Source organism: Cupressus sempervirens, chromosome 2 (assembly GCF_028749045.1).
Source record: "Cupressus sempervirens isolate cs-2001-9-10 chromosome 2, ASM2874904v1, whole genome shotgun sequence".
NCBI classification, from domain to species: Eukaryota; Viridiplantae; Streptophyta; class Pinopsida; order Cupressales; family Cupressaceae; genus Cupressus; species Cupressus sempervirens.
In genome coordinates this window covers 634,911,548-634,932,061 of record NC_143119.1, presented here as the reverse complement: position 1 = coordinate 634,932,061, position 20,514 = coordinate 634,911,548, and positions in this window count along the sequence as shown.

Here is a 20,514-nt window from a genome sequence, read left to right as displayed (position 1 = left end):
ATGCTGTCATCTCAAAATGGCATCATCATGTAATATGATTAACTGAACAACATAGTAGTCTAAAATCCATGATACTGGAAACAAAGTGTAGCATCTGAACCTCGGGTCCTCTCAAATGTAAACATAACATGAGTAACAAATATCTCTCTAATCAGAAATATAACAAGGTAAATGTCCGCAGCACATAACCAAATAATCCAACAAGAACAATCCATTCTAATTACTTAAGCATTTAATAATGATTGATTACTATCACTGGGAACTAGGGTAACACCTCACCAAGGCACAAAAGCTCAACTATCACTGGGAACTAGGGTAACAAAACCCAACCAGATAAGATATCACCTTTTCACAAGGTTGCACAGGCTTTCGTCAGTGGACACAATCATCAAATGTTTGCATACCAACTCACGAGATGGTAACATGTGTCCAACGATACCATGTCCCTCCACCACCATGCTAGGAAAACTACACCCAAACTACCGCTAAACTCAATCTCTAGCCTCAAGTCAACAGTTAAAGAGAAAACTTGATTGAGACAATCCACATGAAGATATAAGCTTAGGGAGAAGGATACTACAGAGTATTAGGACTGAGAGGGAGTCTCTCTCTCAACCTCTACACTAACCAGTCCATGATGCATTAGGAAACTCACAATTTCACCAACCATCAACATACTCACCTAAAAACACTAACTGAGCTAGTGGCATAACCACACTAGCCTACTCTCACAAGAGAGAAAAGGATATAGAGGTGCACCCAAGACAACGTCCAAGAAGGAGAATCTAGACTCAACAAAGAACTGAGTCACTCCCAAAAGACAAGGCAACATCAACCCTGAGCAAGGAATGCTCACAAACCACACTACACCTCACAAGGGCAGTTCAGTGCAATAGGAAACACAAAAACCCAAGCACGAACCCCAACATGTACCTAGTAGATTATGAAGACAAGATAACTCTTCCGTTATGAATAACATGAGGAGTTAAACTTCTCCAATGGCCATAAATACGATATGTCATGATTGAATTGGCCTCTACTCAAAAAGGTACTCAGATCATCGATCAACAACTCCAAAAGCCATAGCCTCACCGCCGGACTCAGATTGAATCCATTTGAAAAGCATCAAAAAAATATCGACAAGGACTACATCATGAAGAAGCTAAAAGATACCAAGACCTATGATCTGAGCCACCACTCAAATCAAAAAAACAAAGACAAAACCAACAGCCTTGGTCACCAAGATAAGCAACGGGCGAAATGTCCAAATCCACACAAGAGCACACATGCCCAAAACAACATAAGGCATGGAATGAAAGGTAAATCACACATTGAAACCATCATTACTCTTCTTTCATAATTTCATTACTTAAGCATAACATAAGCACTAATGCATAATGAACTGAAAGATTTCAAGCAAGGGTCCAAGAGTCACCATAAAACAAGTACATATATTTCAATTTCTTTCAAAATAACATTCCATTTACTCATATTTTAACCATCCAATTACATTAACACTTAAAATCTATGAGACACACTAGCATGTTCTCCATGATATTATCCCTTGTACGTACTACCAGAGGTTCGAGATAAACATGATAGAGTCACAACACACAACTGGGCAGCAATAAAACACATCTAGAATAGTCATCATGAAACATAATCAAAATGCCCAAATGGGAGAATTATCAATTCCAAAAGTAAGTACCAAAAAGAGCTCATTTCAACGATAAGTCAAATGTGACAACTGTCACAAAGAGAGCGATAGATAAAATTGATGACTACTCCAAGAGAGGAAAATACTAAAAACCAATGCTAGCCCAACAACATGAGGAAGTACCTCCAGCCAAATAAAATAAGGCATCAAACAAATCACATTATAGGTGATGACTGAGTACAGTCACACAAGAGGGATAAATCACCATACAATGCTATGGAATACATCATCCTAGCATTGGTAGAGAACACACTCACACACGTCAAGCAGTATACCATTAGTAACCTCATGCATATGCAGACAACAATAATTTCCATGCAATGCAACATTTAGGTATTCATCAATTAATGCAAATTTTCATATGCTTAAGAAGCAATTAGATTGGGGACTTAAGTCATTAACCCAAGGATATAATGCAAACCTACTCTTTGCAATGATACACAATAAACACTCATTTTCAATGAAAGGAACCATTTCATCATTATAACAACAAAATAAAGAATCACAATAAGATTCATCTATATACTTACAACAAGGAGAAAGCAAGGAACAATGCACCTAACTCCACAAGGAGAAACAAAAGGAGGCACTCCAAGCTAGCACATGGACACCAATTAGTGGTTCCATCCAAAGGGTCACACAAGCAACCAACCAAACAAGGCACATCGATTCCGCTCACAAAACTAGGAAGACTCACTTCCCTCTCCACACACTACTCTAGTTGCCTCTACTAGACAAGCAAGTCCATCACAAGTAGATACCAAAGCAACAAGATCATGAGTTCTCACCAAGACACTCGCACTCAACCAACGCAGCAACAACTACAAGGGCAACATAAACACAGAGATCCCAATGTTTGAACATGGGCTCTGATACTATATGTAATGCCCCGCCCGGAGATTCTTCGAAACAAGGATTCAAATCAAGCCAAGATATTTTTTTTTACAAGTATGAATGCACATGACAACATCATACAGGGATCACAACGATCGCAACGAAAGACTTCATCACAATCCTTGCAACCAACGAATCTCCAAATGCCACTACCAAACTGACACACACAAAAAAAGCCGAAAATGACAACACACATGATGAGGGCACAAGAAACAACCACTCATCAAAAAAATACCAAGCTGGGGTAAAATGCAGAATCTCGAAATTTGGCTAAGCCTGAAATCCTGAAGCCCTGAAAATTGGCTAAGTCTGGATTTCTAAAGCCCTGAAATTTCCTAGATTCCATAGCTTATCTCTGAGAGGTCTGAAACCTATCTCAAATGATTTGTCACATATATTAACATATATCTTAAGTATAACAAATTAAATATACGTCAACTTATAATTAAACGATATATTTTAAATGCCGAAGGACTACAACAGAAACCCAAAAACTGAATTTCAAAAGAAACCTCCTGAATTCAAAATGCAACAACATAGGCTTGAAGAACGCCCAAAAGGGTATCCAAATCAACTCTCAAAAAGATCAGAACACTACAAAAACTACCCGTTGTTGGCACGCGCAGGTTTTAACCAAGAGGCGTGCGACACTTCTCACTAAGGGAGGGCGACACTTCTCCCTAAGGCGTGTGACACTCTTCCAGTGTTGTACAACATTTCTCAAGAAGGAATGCGACACTTTTCAGCATTGTATGACATTTCTCAAGAAGGCATGTGACACTCTTCCAGTGTCGTACGACATTTCTCAAGAAGTCATGCAATACTTTACAGTGTCGTATGACATAGTTTGCATGGGCGTGCGATACTTTTTAAAGTGTCACACCATGCTGAACAAATGTCGCCCAAAGAAAATAAAGACACTTCCAGAACTCAGAAAGGACCAAAATTAGAGCAAAGAACCTCCACACCAGGGAGTACCGGATCCACAAAGTCTCGAGGAATGAACACTTGAGTGCAAGAACAACACAGAAAGGAGAACATCCATCCATCTAAACTACAGCATCAAAGAACACACTAAAATCAACATCGTAGAGAGCTGAACAAAAGCAACATCGCAATGTACATAAATACATCTCAGGAACAAAACAAACAAACTAAGTACACAGTTCCTCCCAACCGTCAATAGCATCATAAGACCATCGTGGGTCCTAGCCATCCCCCGTGTGTAACATCCCAAGCCACCGACCAAATCGTCAGTACTGTCGTAATAGGGATGTCACTACTAAAAACATGCAACAATATAAGCATAAGGAAATCTAACATGCTAGTGATAATGCATAAGATAATCCTACAGTAGATAACATAACCTATCACATGCTAAACAATAGTAAGCAACAGATATACTATTAAAGCAAATCACATCATCTAATCATATGCTAAACATTATAATAAGGGAAGTCGCCAAATAAAATAACATCATCTAAAAATTATATACAAGCATCCCAATGAAAGCATAAATCACAAGGAAGCATACTCTAGAACCCAAAGTACCAAGTGGAGACATCCAGCAACGGTCGCACTAGGATAAAGATCGTCTCCGTACACCGATCCCTAGTAGTGGTGAAGGTAGCTACGCCTCCCAACCATGTGGCACCCATAGGTCCACACCTACCGTGCTTATGGAGATAATGATCCAACCACAAACACACATAAAACACAACATCCATGTCTAACACTCATGCCAGACAGTATGATGGCTGCAACCAAGAACCTAAGACAATGCAAGGAGTACAAGTCCTGGTTAGACACTCAATAGGCTACTATGTAGGGACTAGCATCATGGAGAGTCACTTGGCATCGACAAGCCCAAGCTCGGATCTGTGTAGCTCAACTCCCTTAATGGAAGGCCAATACATCGTGTAGCTCAACACCCTCAATGGAAGGCCAATACACAAAAGTACCATTTTGTTATCTTAAATTTTATTACCAGTCACACATTTTCTTTAGTTATCACTTAAACAAGCTCCTCTCAGCCATACCCATGGCATCATGATCGTCGAGCTATGAGATAGAAGCCCCCTCCATATTCTACCCTACCCTACCCATGCTCATCCTACGACAAGTGCCCGTGGGTATGCATACTCCCATCCCAACTCCAATGATCATAACTTTCGGCAAATCCATGGAAGATCGGGCCTCGCAAGTCACCCAACAAATGTACGCGCACGTACTCATGTGTGGAGCACCACCATCACGAAGATCATAACACAAGGATAGGAATGAGAACACAATGCAAAGAAAACACCCAACTGAAAGCAACATGGAAAGGACGGATTCTACACGAATCCAAAAGCCAAAAAAATCATACATCATGAAATCACTCAACTGGCCTCAATCCGAGAGTATGGATTCTACACGAATCCCAATGATGTAACAAGACCAAACATTATGAACTTACTCAACCAGCCTCAATCCGAGAGTATAGATTCTACACGATTCCTAGCGTTCACGAAACAAAAGCAAAGGTCTAAAAGAAACAATAACAGCAAGTATAAAATCACTCAACTGAACACAATGTCAGGAGTACGGATGCAACACGCATCCTAATGTAACATAAAAGTGCAAAAGTGGTCTGACTAATATCCAAATGGATCATCAAGGTCCACAACCCACATTGTGCCAAGAAAACTCGAGAAAACAGGGCGGCACGTAAAACGAGGTAAAAATCTCAAATTTTTGAAAAACTTCAACATTAAAACCCATTTGGCCTTTGGGTTCTAAAACCCCAAAAATCCAAAAATAAATGGAATCGGACACCGTATGCAAAAATGGCCAGCATAACGGTGTAAAATCCCAAACCCTCATCCCAAAAAATAGGGAAATGTTCATACCCGCCCAACCGGGTAGAACTAGCATACAGAAATAGAGGGGAACACTAGTTTTCAGCCTCCAAACAAATGGCTACCAAAAACAGAAGCAGAAATGGAGCAGAAACAATAAAATAGGAAAGCCCTACCTCACAGCCAAAAGGGCAAAACGAGAATCTGAACCATAAAATAAATATCCTGCAGAAGTAGCTGAAAATTGTGGCAATCCAAGATTTCCCCGAGCTGGATCCAACAAGCCCAACCTCGCAATGATCCCAGGCCCGTAGCTCCCACAACAAACAAAACAGTAAATCCTCATGAAGAGGATTTTGGGTTTTACTCTCCAACTTTCCAATTTGAAAGTGAGAAGCGAGGAATTAAATTCCTCTTTGGATACTTATTCACTTTTTGGGTGAATAATCGATTAGGGCATTTAACCAGCCAATCCAGTTAAACCCCAAATCGACCCAAATGAAAATAGGCTATTCCTATAAATAGGAATTCATCTATGGCAAAGCTACCAAAAATTAAAATAAATCAATTAAAAAGATCGAAAACCCAAAAACACATAAATCTCCTAAACAACTTTCGCGACAAAGTGAAACTCTAAATGCACAGACATGCTTACTGGTCTAATCACATAATGCAAATGAGTTCAGATTTAATAATCACCGAAAGGTTTAAATTAAACATTTAATTAAGGATACGTCAACCATACAAGGACAACATTGGTAAAATATGAAAGGCTGAATCACTAACTCCATGTGCCACTGCCAGGGATATAATCTTGCACACTAAACAACACAATCAAGTACAATTGCATATAATAATATAGCTGAAGCAATAAATGCATTAAATAACCTAATTTATCCATTTATTTAATTATATTAAAATAATCTATTTACATCACTCACGTTCGCAAAAGGCATAGCAACGTAGGAATGAAGTAAATAACCATAGCATTAAATCCATCACATAACAAAATCAGAGGTACGTCCAAATACCAGATAACCAGATAACATCATAAAACACACTGTCATCTCAAAATGGCATCATCATGCAATATGATTAACTGAACAACATAGTAGTCTAAAATTCATGATACTGGAAACAAAGTGTAGCATCTGACCCTCGGGTCCTCTCAAATGTAAACATAACATGAGTAACAAATATCTCTCTAATCAGAAATATAACAAGGTAAATGTCCGCAGCACATAACCAAATAATCCAACAAGAACAATCCATTCTAATTACTTAAGCATTTAATAATGATTGATTACTCTGCATTAAAAAGGCATTTAAAACACATAAGCAACCACAGTCATAAACATGACTAACCACTGCTACAGGAACCTAGTCAAGTGTAGCATGGTAATAGTACACAGTGCAATCTTTGCACACATCTTAGGGTAATCATAGAACAACCTCAAGATACCACATCGATCCTGGTAACCACTGGCACAAACCTCAGTGGACCAGATCAGTCAAAAGCATAAACAAAGCAACTGATACAAAAATATAAATCCAAACACCTCGACAGGGTAGACCACTCAGGGTCACAATCATGATCCATCACAACAAAAGATCAGCAAGGTTGCATCCATCAGGATGACTTACAAAAGTCAAATGGGAGAGGCACTACAATCATCATTATTTATTTTCACTAGATCGTCACTTGGCTTGTGCAAATGATAAACATTTTTCCACATAGTTGTAGCATCTTTAACTACATGCTTAGTATCTTTTAACAAAATCAAACAAGTATAAAATCTAATCATCATCTTACCTTCATTTTCCTTCATTTCTGCCTTAATATTAGCATTGGTAAGATTTGGTAGCAACTATCTCGAAGATTAGTCATATATATCCTGGTATTTGGACGTACCTTTGATTTTGTTATGTGATGGATTTAATGCTATGGTTATTTACTTCATTCCTGCGTTGCTATGCCTTTTGTAAACGTGAGTGATGTAAATAGATTATTTTAATATAATTAAATAAATGGATAAATTAGGTGATTTAATGCATTTATTGCTTTGGCTATATTATTATATGCAATTGTACTTGATCGTGTTGTTTAGTGTGCAGGATTATATCCCTGGCAATGGCACATGGAGTTAGTGATTCAACCTTTCATATTTTACCAATGTTGTCCTTGTATGGTTGATGTATCCTTAATTAAATATTTAATTTAAACCTTTCGGTGATTATTAAATCTGAACTCATTTGCATTATGTGATTAGACCAGTAAGCATGTTTGTGCATTTAGAGTTTCGCTTTGTCGCGAAAGTTGTTTAGGAGATTTATGTGTTTTTTGGTTTTCGAGCTTTTAAATTGATTTATTTTAATTTTTGGTAGCTTTGCCATAGATGAATTCTTATTTATAGGAATAGCCTATTTTCGTTTGGGTCAATTCGGGGTTTAACTGGATTGGCTGGTTAAATGCCCTAATCGATTATTCACCCAAAAAGTGAATAAGTATCCAAAGAGGAATTTAATTCCTCACTTCTCACTTTCAAATTGGAAAGTTGGAGAGTAAAACCCAAAATCCTCTTCATGAGGATTTACTGTTTTGTTCGTTGTGGGAGCTACGGGCCTGGGATCGTTGCGAGGTTGGGCTCGTTGGATCCAGCTCGGGGAAATCTTGGATTGCCACGATTTTCAGCTACTTCTACGAGATATTTATTTTACGGTTCAGATTCCCGTTTTGCCCTTTTGGCTGTGAGGTAGGGCTTTCCTGTTTTATTGTTTCTGCTCCGTTTTTGCTTCTGTTTTTGGTAGCTATTTGTTTAGAGGCTGAGAACTAGTGTTCCCCTCCATTTCTGTATGCTAGTTCTACCCGGTTGGGCGGGTATGAACATTTCCCTATTTTTTGGGATGAGGGTTTGGGATTTTACACCGTTATGCTGGCCATTTTTGCATACGGTGTCCGATTCCATTTATTTTTGGATTTTTGGGGTTTTTGAACCCAAAGGCCAAATGGGTTTTAATGTTGAAGTTTTTCAAAAATTTGAGATTTTTACCTCGTTTTACGTGCCGCCTTGTTTTCTCGAGTTTTCTTGGCACAATGTGGGTCGTGGACCTTGATGATCCGTTTGGATATCAGTCAGACCACTTTTGCACTTTTATGTTACATTGGGATGCATGTTACATCCATACTCCCAACATTGTGTTCGGTTGAGTGATTTTATACTTGCTATTATTATTTCTTTTAGACCTTTGCTTTTGTTTCGTGAACGCTAGGATTCATGTAGAATCCATACTCTCAGATTGAGGCCGGTTGAGTGAGTTCATGATGTTTGGTCTTGTTACATCATTGGGATTCGTGTAGAATCCATACTCTCAGATTGAGGCCGATTGAGTGATTTCATGATGTATGATTTTATTAGCTTTGGGATTCGTGTAGAATCCGTCCTTCTCGTGTTGCTTTTAGTTGGGTGTTTTCTTTGCATTGTGTTCTCATTCCTGTCCTTGTGTTATGATCTTCGTGATGGTGGTGCGCCACACACGAGTACATGCACGTACATTTGTTGGGTGACTTGCGAGGTCCGATCTTTCGTGGATTTGCCAGAAGTTATGATCATTGGGGTTGGGATGGGAGTATGCATGCCCACGAGCACTTGTCGTAGGATGAGCATGGGTAGGGTAGGGTAGCATATGGAGGGGGCTTCTATCTCACAGCCCAATGATCATGATGCCATGGGTATGGATGAGAGGAGCTTGTTTAAGTGATAACTAAAGAAAATGTGTGATTGGTAATAAAACTTAAGATAATAAAATGGTACTTTTGTGTATTGGCCTTCTGTTGAGGGAGTTGAGCTACACGGTGTATTGGCCTTCCGTTGAGGGAGTTGAGCTACACAGATCCAAGCTTGGGCTTGTCGATGCCAAGCGACTCTCCATGATGCTAGTCCCTACATAGTACCCTATTGAGTGTCTGACTAGGACCTGTACTCCTTGCATTGTCTTAAGTTCTTGGTTGCAGCCATCATACTGTCTAGTGTGAGTGTTAGCCATGGATGTTGTGTTTTATGTGTGTTTGTGGTTGGATCATTATCTCCATCAGCACGGCGGGTGTGGACCTATGGGTGCCACGTGGTTGGGAGGCGTAGCTACCTTCACCACTGCTAAGGATCGGTGTACAGAGACGATCTTTGTCCCAGTGCGATCGTTGTTGGATGTCTTCACTTGGTACTTTGGGTTTCAGAGTATGCTTCCTTGTGATTTATGCTTTCATTGGAATGCTTGTATATCATGTTTAGATGATGTTATTTTATTTGGCACATTCCCTTATTATAATGTTTAGCATATGATTAGATGATGTGATTTGCTTTAATAGTATATCTGTTGCTTACTGTTGTTTAGCATGTGATAGGTGATGTTATCTACTGTAGGATTATCTTATGCAGTATCACTAGCATGTTAGATTTCCTTATGCTTATATTGTTGCATGTTTTTAGTAGTGACATCCCTATTATGACAGTACTAACGATTTGGTCGGTGGCTTGGGATGTTACGCGCGAGGGATGGCTAGGACCCACGATGGTCTTATGATGCTATTGACGGTTGGGAGGAACTGTGTACTTAGTTTGGTTGTTTTGTTCCTAAGATGTATTTATGTACATTGCGATGTTGCTTTTGTTCAGCTCTCTGCGATGTTGATTTCAGTGTGTTCTTTGATGCTGTAGTTTAGATGGATGGATGTTCTCCTTTCTGTGTTGGTCTTGCACTTGAGTGTTCATTCCTCGAGCCTTTGTGGATCTGGTACTCCCTGGTGTGGAGTTTCTTTGCTCTAATTTTGGTCCTTTCTAAGTTCTGGAAGTGTCTTTGTTTTCTCTGGGCGACATTTGTTCAGCATGGTGCGACACTTTAAAAAGTATCGCACGCCCATGCAAACTATGTTGTACGACACTGTAAAGTATCGCACGACTTCTTGAGAAATGTCATATGACACTGGAAGAGTGTCACACGCCTTCTTGAGAAATGTCGTACGATGCTGAAAAGTGTCGCATGCCTTCTTGAGAAATGTCGTATGACACTAAAAGAGTGTCGCATGCCTTAGGGAGAAGTGTCACCCTCCCTTAGTGAGAAGTGTCACACGCCTTTTGGTTAAAACCTGCGCGTGCCAATAGCGGGCACTTTTTGTAGTGTTCTGATCTTTTTGAGAGTTGATTTGGATACCCTTTTGGGCATTCTTCAAGCCTATGTTGTTGCATTTTGAATTCAAGAGGTTTCTTTTGAAATTTAGTTTTTGGGTTTCTGTTGTAGTCCTTCAGGGTTTAAAATATATCATTTAAGTATAAGTTGATGTATATTTAATTCGTTATACTTAAGATATATTTTAATATATGCAATAAATCATTTGAGATAGGTTTCAGACCTCTCAGAGATAAGCTATGGATTCTAGGAAATTTCAGGGCTTCAGAAATCCAGACTTAGCCAATTTTCAGGGCTCCAAGATTTCAGGCTTAGCCAAATTTTGGGATTCGGCATTTTACCCCAGCTTGGTGTTTTTTTGATGAGTGGTTGTTTCTTGTGCCCTCATCATGTGCGTTTCCATTGTCGACTTTATTTGTGTGTGTCAGTTTGGTAGTGGCGTTTGGAGATTCGTTGGTTACAGGGATTGTGATGAAGTCTTCCGTTGTGATCGTTGTGATCCTTGTATGATGTTGTCATGTGCATTCATACTTGTAAAAAAAAATATGTTGCCTTGATTTGAATCCTTGTTTCCAAGGATCTCCGGGCGAGGCATTACAATGATAGTGACAAGGATGAAGAAGATAATACACCTTGTGTCACTATTGATGTTGAGGATTATTAGGTATTGATGAAGGAAGAAGAAATTGATCCAGTAAGGATAGGTGCAAAAGGTATAGCCTCCCTTCCTCACTCTCCACCAAAAATTGCTACATCATCTAGCATGGAGATGGCTTTATAAAGTGTGATTGCAACCACAACAGATACATCATCTACTCAATCACTATTTTCTCCCTCTCAGCTCTAGGTATTAGTAATGGAAGTGTCTACCACTTCATCTACCAAGTTGCAACTCTCCTTTTCTTTGGCTCCTGAGTTAGGGACATTAGCATTGAGTACAACATCAAGTTCTACAATTTCGTCAACTTCAATTTTGCATGCTTCTATAAGTAATTCATTTGTAAATACTTCTATTAGTGCTCCTATTGTATGTACTCCTATAATTACTTCAATTTTGGATAGCACATCAATTTTGTATTCTCTTAGCACTCTAGTCAGTATTCCTTTAGTAGGCCTTATACAAGTTTTCACAACAAGCCCTACTATTTCTACCATTTCAAAGTCCAAAGCTGTAATATTAGAAGTAGAATAAAGGACACAACTTAAACTTCTGATTACTGGAAAAGAAATTGATGAAGATATAGATTTGGACAAAGAGATTGAAATTCCTAAGTTAGATTTTCACAATGCTACTATGCAACAAATGAGATTGGTCAGCCAACTTTTGGAACAGAAGGCCAGGTAGAAGTAGTTAAGAGAAGAAAGGGACAGAGAATTCAAGATCATAGAAAGTGCAAAGAATATCTTGATAGAGGCTATAGGAGTAGACATTAATTCATCTAAACACAATTTGTTATAGTTAGAGGAAGTAGTAAATAAATTCAATGAGGACTCTACTAGTCAAGAAATGTTGATAGAAAAAGTTGAGAAAAAGTTTGACAATAAAGTGCTTGAGCACATTGCTAAACACATTGCTATTCATTAGGTAGAGCTTTCCTTAATTTTGGCTAATCATGAAAATTCTTTCACAAATGTAACATCTCTTTTTGCCAAGCTATGTGATGGTACTAAGTACACTAAGGAAATCAAAGGAAAATTGAATAAGATAGATGAGGATCTTAAGGCAAACGCCTAAAAGGTGTAGCTTGACCCCAATTCAAGCTATGCACATCACATGAAGGTTACATTTTTATAAGACATCAAGGTTGAATTACTGAGAGAGGAAGCAAGGATTTGATCTACATTAATAGACATTCAAAACATGATTCTTCCAATCATGGACACAATGCAGAAGCACATTGCTTATTCAAAAACATTGATCCATGATAACAATTTCTCAATCGTAGATCATATGATTGAACTCTCAGCAGAAGTTCAAGTGGCACTTCATACCTACAAAATTTTACAAGAGAACTAGGATAAGACATTAGCTCTTATTCTCAAGGTACACTTTGAGTTTCTCTCACACTTTAGTGTCTCTATATAAGTATGTTGTATATAAATGTTTGGCATTATTGTCAAAAAGGGGGAGAGACATATGTACAAAATAAAAAAAGAAAGGCTTTTGCATAAGAATAAAGAAAGATGAAATACTCGTAGATACACTCAGTATGATATGATATGTACATTGTATGGGGGAGATATGTGCAAATGTATATACAATAGAATTACAAAGAAATTTTTTGAAAAATCAAAAAAATCAACATGACACTGTACATAAATGTTGGCTAATAAGTGTTTTTGTCACTAATGCCAAAGGGGGGATTGTTGGAATTAAGTTATTTTTTTCATTAGTGATAACACTTATTCATAATTCTATATGGTTAGTAAGTACATCATTCAGTGCTGAGCAATTCAATGGTTACCAGGTTTCATAGTTTACACTGAGCATTCCAAAGGTTACCGAGTGAAAATAGGCAATGTGAAGTTTAGTATTTATCACCAAGTAGTTAGTGGTTACTAAGCTTCGCAGTATTTACCGAGTCATCAATTCCTATGATGTGAAGCCAATGTCAACCAAGTAATGGGATGAGTAGTGTTTATCAAGTGCAAGTGAGGTAAACATGGTATTTAGTTTCTACCAAGTTACACTATATCTAGCCAGTCTCCAATGTTCATTGAGTTCAAATCTACATTGAGTGATTAGTATGGATTGAGCCTCTACTTCTACCAAATGCATGATGATGCCAAGTAATATAGTGGACATTGAGTATCAAAAGGTCACCAAGTTAGCTATTTAGAACCTGAGTTTGTACATTTGGGCCGACTCAGTAATATTGGTGTTAACTTGTATATTGGCCAACCTTTTAATTATGAGAACTGAGATGGTATATATGTAATGTATTGTATCACACCCAAGCATTATGAAATGATAATGATTTGAGAAGAGTGAATGTGATTCAGTAGCAGAGAAAAGTATTCAACAAGGTCAAATAAGGAGCAGTCAAGTTAAATCTATCACAAAGAGGTGATCAACATTTCAAGGATCTAATCAACAAGTTAGTTGTAAGTTAGATTTGCTATTTCATCCTAATAGGTGAATCAGATTTAAATCTTTTAACAGGTTAGACTTAACCATCTTTTCTCTAAATCTCCTAATAGAGTGCATACTTCATTGTATGTTTTTAGAACTTCTAACAAGGTGGACCTAGCAGTCCTAATTGCTCCTACCAGGGAAAATTATTAGAAGTGATCACTATAAGCCTTAACAGGACAAATTAATACTACAGTATTGAAGTTTTGTGGGTATCATCCCCACCACAATTTTACTTTCTATTTTGAAGGTTTCTGGGTCACCAAATATTGTGTTCATGTATCATTAATATTTATCTTTTAGTTTCTCATGCATGTAGTAGATTAGATCAATTAATGGTGAATGGATTATGTTGTTTAAGTGCTGAATTTGTTAAAAGTTTTGAGGTTATTAATTCAGCCCTCCCCTCTTAGTAACCTAGCTAGTCTTGATTATTTCCAACACTAGTGACTCTATGCGGAACCAGAATACCCTCTCGTGATGATGAGAAAACTCATCATACCTCTTAATAGGTATCATCTCATTCCCATCCTTAGCCTATACAAGCACTCAATGCACGGGTGAGGAAAAATCTCTAACTTATTTTTTTAATGTATCTTGAGGAAAGGGCTAGGAAAGATATTTTAATTATTGTGTTATCACTTGTTACACAACTTACAAACAGTTACCTTGGTAGCCACTTTGGGCCCTGACCCCCATTGCAAGCCACTCCCATAGATATGCACCTAGACTATCTTCCCAAAAACTATAAACCACGATAGTGTCCCATGCCACAAGAGTAATATTGATCAAATTTGATTCCTTAATAGATAACCCAAAAAATAACATTGGTTCTCGAAAGCCAAGTTCTCATAAATACTCAATAACATAAAGCTCATAAAACATAAATCTCAATTCAAATCACAAAGTTCATCATGACATCTAGTCAAATAATCATAAAAGAGATCTCAAAAATGCCTCTAGTGCACATCCTAACTTGGCCAACTAAATAACCCACAAAGAAAAACTATCAAGAAAATAAAACATCACAAGACTATAAATAGAATATTAGAAAACACATAGTTTTCAGCCACATGATTTAATTCCACCAATTTCTCTTGTTTAGTTTGGGTTATAAGGATGTGTTTAGAAATAAAGTAAAAATATACACGTTAATATAAATTGGTATGTTAATATACTCATTTAAAACAATACATATTTAAATATCCAATCTTTTTGTGCATGTAAAATATCATGTAATATTATTATGTCATTAATTTAAATAATCTTAAATCATAAATGATTTAATTAATAACATAAATGTATATTATTAGATTAAATACTAATATCAATTTCATTTCTAAAATATTAATTTGACTTCTATTTAAGTCCAATATTAATATTTAATTTTCCTTTAATTCATAATGCAAATAGAGATAAAATTATAAATTTAATTTAGTTATTTATAATTTCTCTCTTAAAGTCAAATACCCCTCAGTCCTTGGCTCTAAGCCAAAGAGGTTATGGGCATGAGTGGGCCCATATCAAGTTCTTAAAAAGTCTATGTGGTGGTCTTCATTGATTGGTAGCTCACAGGCTTCGTGCCTCGTAGGTCTAAACCATCCATAAAAATAAAATAAAGTTATTATCTAAATAATTACAAAGTGAACTCTACCAAAACTTCTCTTAAAATATAATAAAATTTTAAATATTTATTTATTAACCTCCCTCTTGCATTAATAAATATAAAATCATTTATATTCAACTAAAAGTTTAATTAAACTTAAATAATCACTAATACTAACATTAACTTTATAACTAAATGGATAATATTTATTTAATTTTAGAAATTAATAAATTATTATTATTATTTAAAATAAATCAATGTAAAAATTAAATTATATAAAATAAAAAATAAACATGCAATTAATATTTTTGCATGTTTTTGATCTCTCAAATCATGCAACCATACTATACTTAGTTTTCTATTTTTAGCATATTTCTTTTCACATGCATGTAAGCATACTATACTTAGCTTTCTATTTTTAGCATATTTGTTTTCACATGCATGTATAAGTTTAGTTACAACATGCTTTCCTCTCAATTAATCTTTTTCTTTTTCCAATATAATTTTGCAATTAAATTATTTTAGATATAAGAATAATATTTATCTATATATAGAAAATTTATGATAATCACATAGTTCTAATGACAAATTTAAAAGTTGAAACCTTAACTATTCAATTTATTGTTTTCTTCCAAATTTTCATAATCAAATATTTACTATATTATCTATAGGGATTTAAAAGAATACAGTCATAATAATTTTCTACAGTTTTTCTATAACTTTCCTCGGTCAAGTTTTTTTTGATTAATAAGTTTTTTCTTTTTTTCAAAATCTATTACATAATTCTTTATCCAAAAATTAATATAGTAAATTAATAAGCATTATGCAAGCACATAGGAAGACACAAAGTAGATAGATCTTTCAATAAAATTCTACAATGGATTTTCAAACCCTATCTCAAAACAATAACTAAAATCTAAGACAATCTATGGATGCATGCAAATCTTGACCCCCTAAAAGTTTCAATAGTTCTTTTGATCCAATTTTGAATTTTGCTCCTAAAAACCTGTTTGTATACAAATGAGCTTGAATCTCTTAATAAAGAGTTTAATTGTACCTAGGGTTTCTAGTTTTTGAACATGCAAATGCCTCTCTTTAAAATAAACTTTTATTATTTAATTCTTTCATGCACACTTAAAGAACTTTTTAATTAAAATATTTTTTTATTTTCTTTTTCTCCACTTTATTACTTAGTGCAAGTAGTAATTAAACTGTAGTTTATTAATTAAATTACTAATAATAATCAAAACTCATTGTTTAAATGCAACTCTAATTTAATTACTATTAAATAAATGATTATAATAAAGCAATATTAAATCTTTTATATTTTAATATTTTAATTCTTTTTTTGTCCAATTTCTTAAATTAAATCTTTTAAATTAAAGTACATATTTAATTAATTAATAATTAATTAACTATCACCATATTCTAATTTCTCTTTAACCAATTTTCTAAATTTAGACTTTTAATTTAAAACACATATTTAATTAATTTTTTAATAAATTAAATATTCTCATACTTTAATAAATATATTTTTATCAAATAATATTTAATAATTCTTGATATTATATGATTAATCAAAATATTATAATTAGATCATTTACCAAATAAATCACATAATGAATTCCACATAAAAACAATATTACCAAAATAGGCCAAAACTCAAAATCAAACAACACATACAAAGATAAACTTATGGGTTTATAAAGGGTGGAAACTCAGATACATGTCCCCCTTCTCAGGACAAGTAATTAGGTTATGGTTGGGATTGGACTTGAACATTATTTCTCCATTCTTACCATTGAGTAATTGTAATAGGAAAAACTCATTTTGGCAATTTAGGGAAGCTGATGCCTGGTACCTACATTCTGCATAAAAGACAAGAATGTACATGTATATAATATATCTAAACTAAACAAGCCATGGCAGGGAGTGGTACATCATGTAGATCCCGACTAGCAGCTGACTACAACTCCCTCCCTTAACCACATCAAACATGACAAATAGAAAGATAAAATAGACACATGCACCATATACATGCAAGTATAGGGTAGGTACCATAATAATTATATGTCAAACATCAAATGCTTAGATAAAATAATGCATCATTATGAATATGAAGTAATCATCATTAAAGCATCATCTAACATTGCTATGAAAGAAATCACATTTATTATCAACGAATCATTAAAGAATCATTAATACACTAGTAACTATAATCATTAAACAACATATGGAATATAGTCAACTAAGTAATCATTGTTGACATATCCCTAGTCCAAGTTGTGAAATAATTTTATAATTATAAATCCAATACCCTTGAAATTAACACATGCATGAAATAGGCATAAAAAAGTTTGGTAAATATAATGGAAAAGCAAACAACGGGTGGGCACTGTAGACAACCTCTAGTGTATGTTCTAGTTGGCCATCTATATGACTCATCACCAAATAAAAATCACAATAACTCTACAATCAACCAAATACAACACCTAGGGTTTCAACCACATGATTCAATTCAATTATTTTCTCTTTGTGTGGTTTAGCCATAAAGAATATTAAATACATATTGATTCACTTTGTAATATTAAAATATTAAAATAACAATAAATGAATATTTTAATTAAAAAGTGAATAGAAAAATAAAGAATATTAAATATATTGATTCTCCATTTTACTAAAATAAGTTTCATTATAAAATATAAGTTTAACCTATACATCAAATCCTCTTTTGTATATTATTTCAAACTTATACATACATACTTATAAAATAAATAAGCTACATGTAGAATACTATAATAATAAGAACAAATAACTAATTTCTAAAATTTGTTTTTATTCAAACCTTTTACGCATTTTTTTCTCATTATATTAAAATAGAGTCAATAAAAGAAATGTTATCTTAAAAAGCCCATAATTTTTTTAAGTAGATAGATAAGCATATAAAAGCTATTCTAATAATTTGAAAATTTAACCCAAAAAAGGGAAAGTTCTAAGTTTAAAACAACTTTAAAACAAAAGCTAACACCTTCACATGCCTATAAAATAGGTTTATGGCTATTAGTGGAAAAAGTCAATAAAGGGGTATATTTCCATGTAGGCTTGGAATTTGATGGCCATATTGGCCACTCCTTCACTTTTCAATTGTATATGATGGGATAAAAAATTGTAAGATAGTATGAATTGATAGGCTAAATGTTTAGAGAACTATCAATATGACAAATAATTTATTACTAAACCATCAATATTTGTTATAGGCAACTTAGTATGTTATTTAGTATATATAAATGTGATCTCATAATATGTATAATGTATATGTGATACACATATATTTTATATTTATATGTTTCTCTCTTTTTTCTTTCTATTTAGATATGTTTCTATTTTGCATTTTGATGATTGCATATTTATATTAATTTAGAAACTTGTTGAAATATAATATAATGAATTTTTAAAAGTTATTTTTTATATAATTATTTTAATTTAAAAATATGTTAAAGTATATACTTGAATTTAGAAACTTCTTTTATTTGAGACTTCTATATATATTACTAATTTATAATTATAAGTTATTCATAAAGAATTTTTGCATGTATTACTAATTAATATTTATTATTTTATAAATTTTAAACTTAAAATGATCTATTAAATTGTTATAAAACATAAAAATTGACAATCAACTTTTTTCTTAAAATGTAAAATGAAAGGTATGAAAAATATTTAGTTGTCATGAAAAGCATATAACAGGTAGGGCTACCATAAAATTCCAGGCCTACTTCCACATGTGATGAGACTAAATAATTTATTAAAGGAAACAACTCAAGTTTGTATGAGTTAAGGTCTACTTTATAGGAATAGTAAATTGTGAACTATAGTAAATTGTAAACTATGAGCATGAAAGACCTATGGTTGTTTTTGGAAAAAGGCGAAAGATGGAAGATGGGACATTTTTGGCAGATTGTCCCATAATATATATTTTTTAATATCTACTTTCTTTTCAAGCATGTGATAAAATGATGAATTATTGTTGTGCTTAAATATATATTTTTTATAAGTTAAATTTCTTTTTTAAAAGAGACTTTTAACATATATACTTTTTCTTCGTTTTCTGTACAAGTAGTTTTTAAGGAACTTTTCCAACAAGGTTAAATTCTTAATTGCTATTTTCTAAAATTAAGTTCTATCATAAATACATACAAATATGTATACACTTTCTTTTTTTGAAGGAAAAACAAAAATAAATTTGTAGATTAATTCTATGTAATTTTTTTAAAGCAAACTATAATTGATCTAATTCATTGTTTCTACAATTTTCTTCTTTTAAATTTTTTTTTTGATCAACGGTTTGATAAGCACAATTTTTCTCAAATCAATATAACTAAATAGCAACCATATTTCAACACCCATCAAACACAAATCAAACAAATCTTTTCAACTGAAAAATACCATTACGGGTTTCAAACCCTACCTCATGGTGATGCTAAAATTCGACAACTAGTAAAATTCCTATTACAAATGAAATCCTTCAAGCCAAAAGTTCCTTTCTTTTCTAGAACCTAGAGTTGCTCTCCAAAACCTATATATGCAATAATGATGTAAAAAACCCTCTAATATAAAACTCTAATTACCTTTTAGGGTTTATGTCTCCACTAGTTCTAAAATTGCAATTATTTTATTTCATTATTCCTTTCATGCACACTTAATTCACTTTTTAATTAAAATATTCCTTTATTGTTATTTTATTTATTTCTCCACATTAAATTTAAACTAATTTTATAAAAAAACATCTATTTGTTATTTAATTAATAAAGACAAGTTAAATGTATTATTTAAATACCACTAAATTTGAAATATTTATTAATTAAATAATAATGCTACACAATAGTTAATATTTAATTTCTAAATCCTTTTAATGTAGTTTTCCTAAAATATGACTTTTAAATTAAATATTTAGTTTAACTAAAAATCCATTTAATTTCAAAAAAAGCAAGATCATCGTATTTTATCATTTTTTTCACTTTTGAATTAAATAACATGTAAAAATTTAATATTAATGATCGATCCAAGAATCATAAATAACTAATCTACCAGACAAATCACCAAGTCAAACCTCAAGAAATGCATAAGGAAAATCAACCAA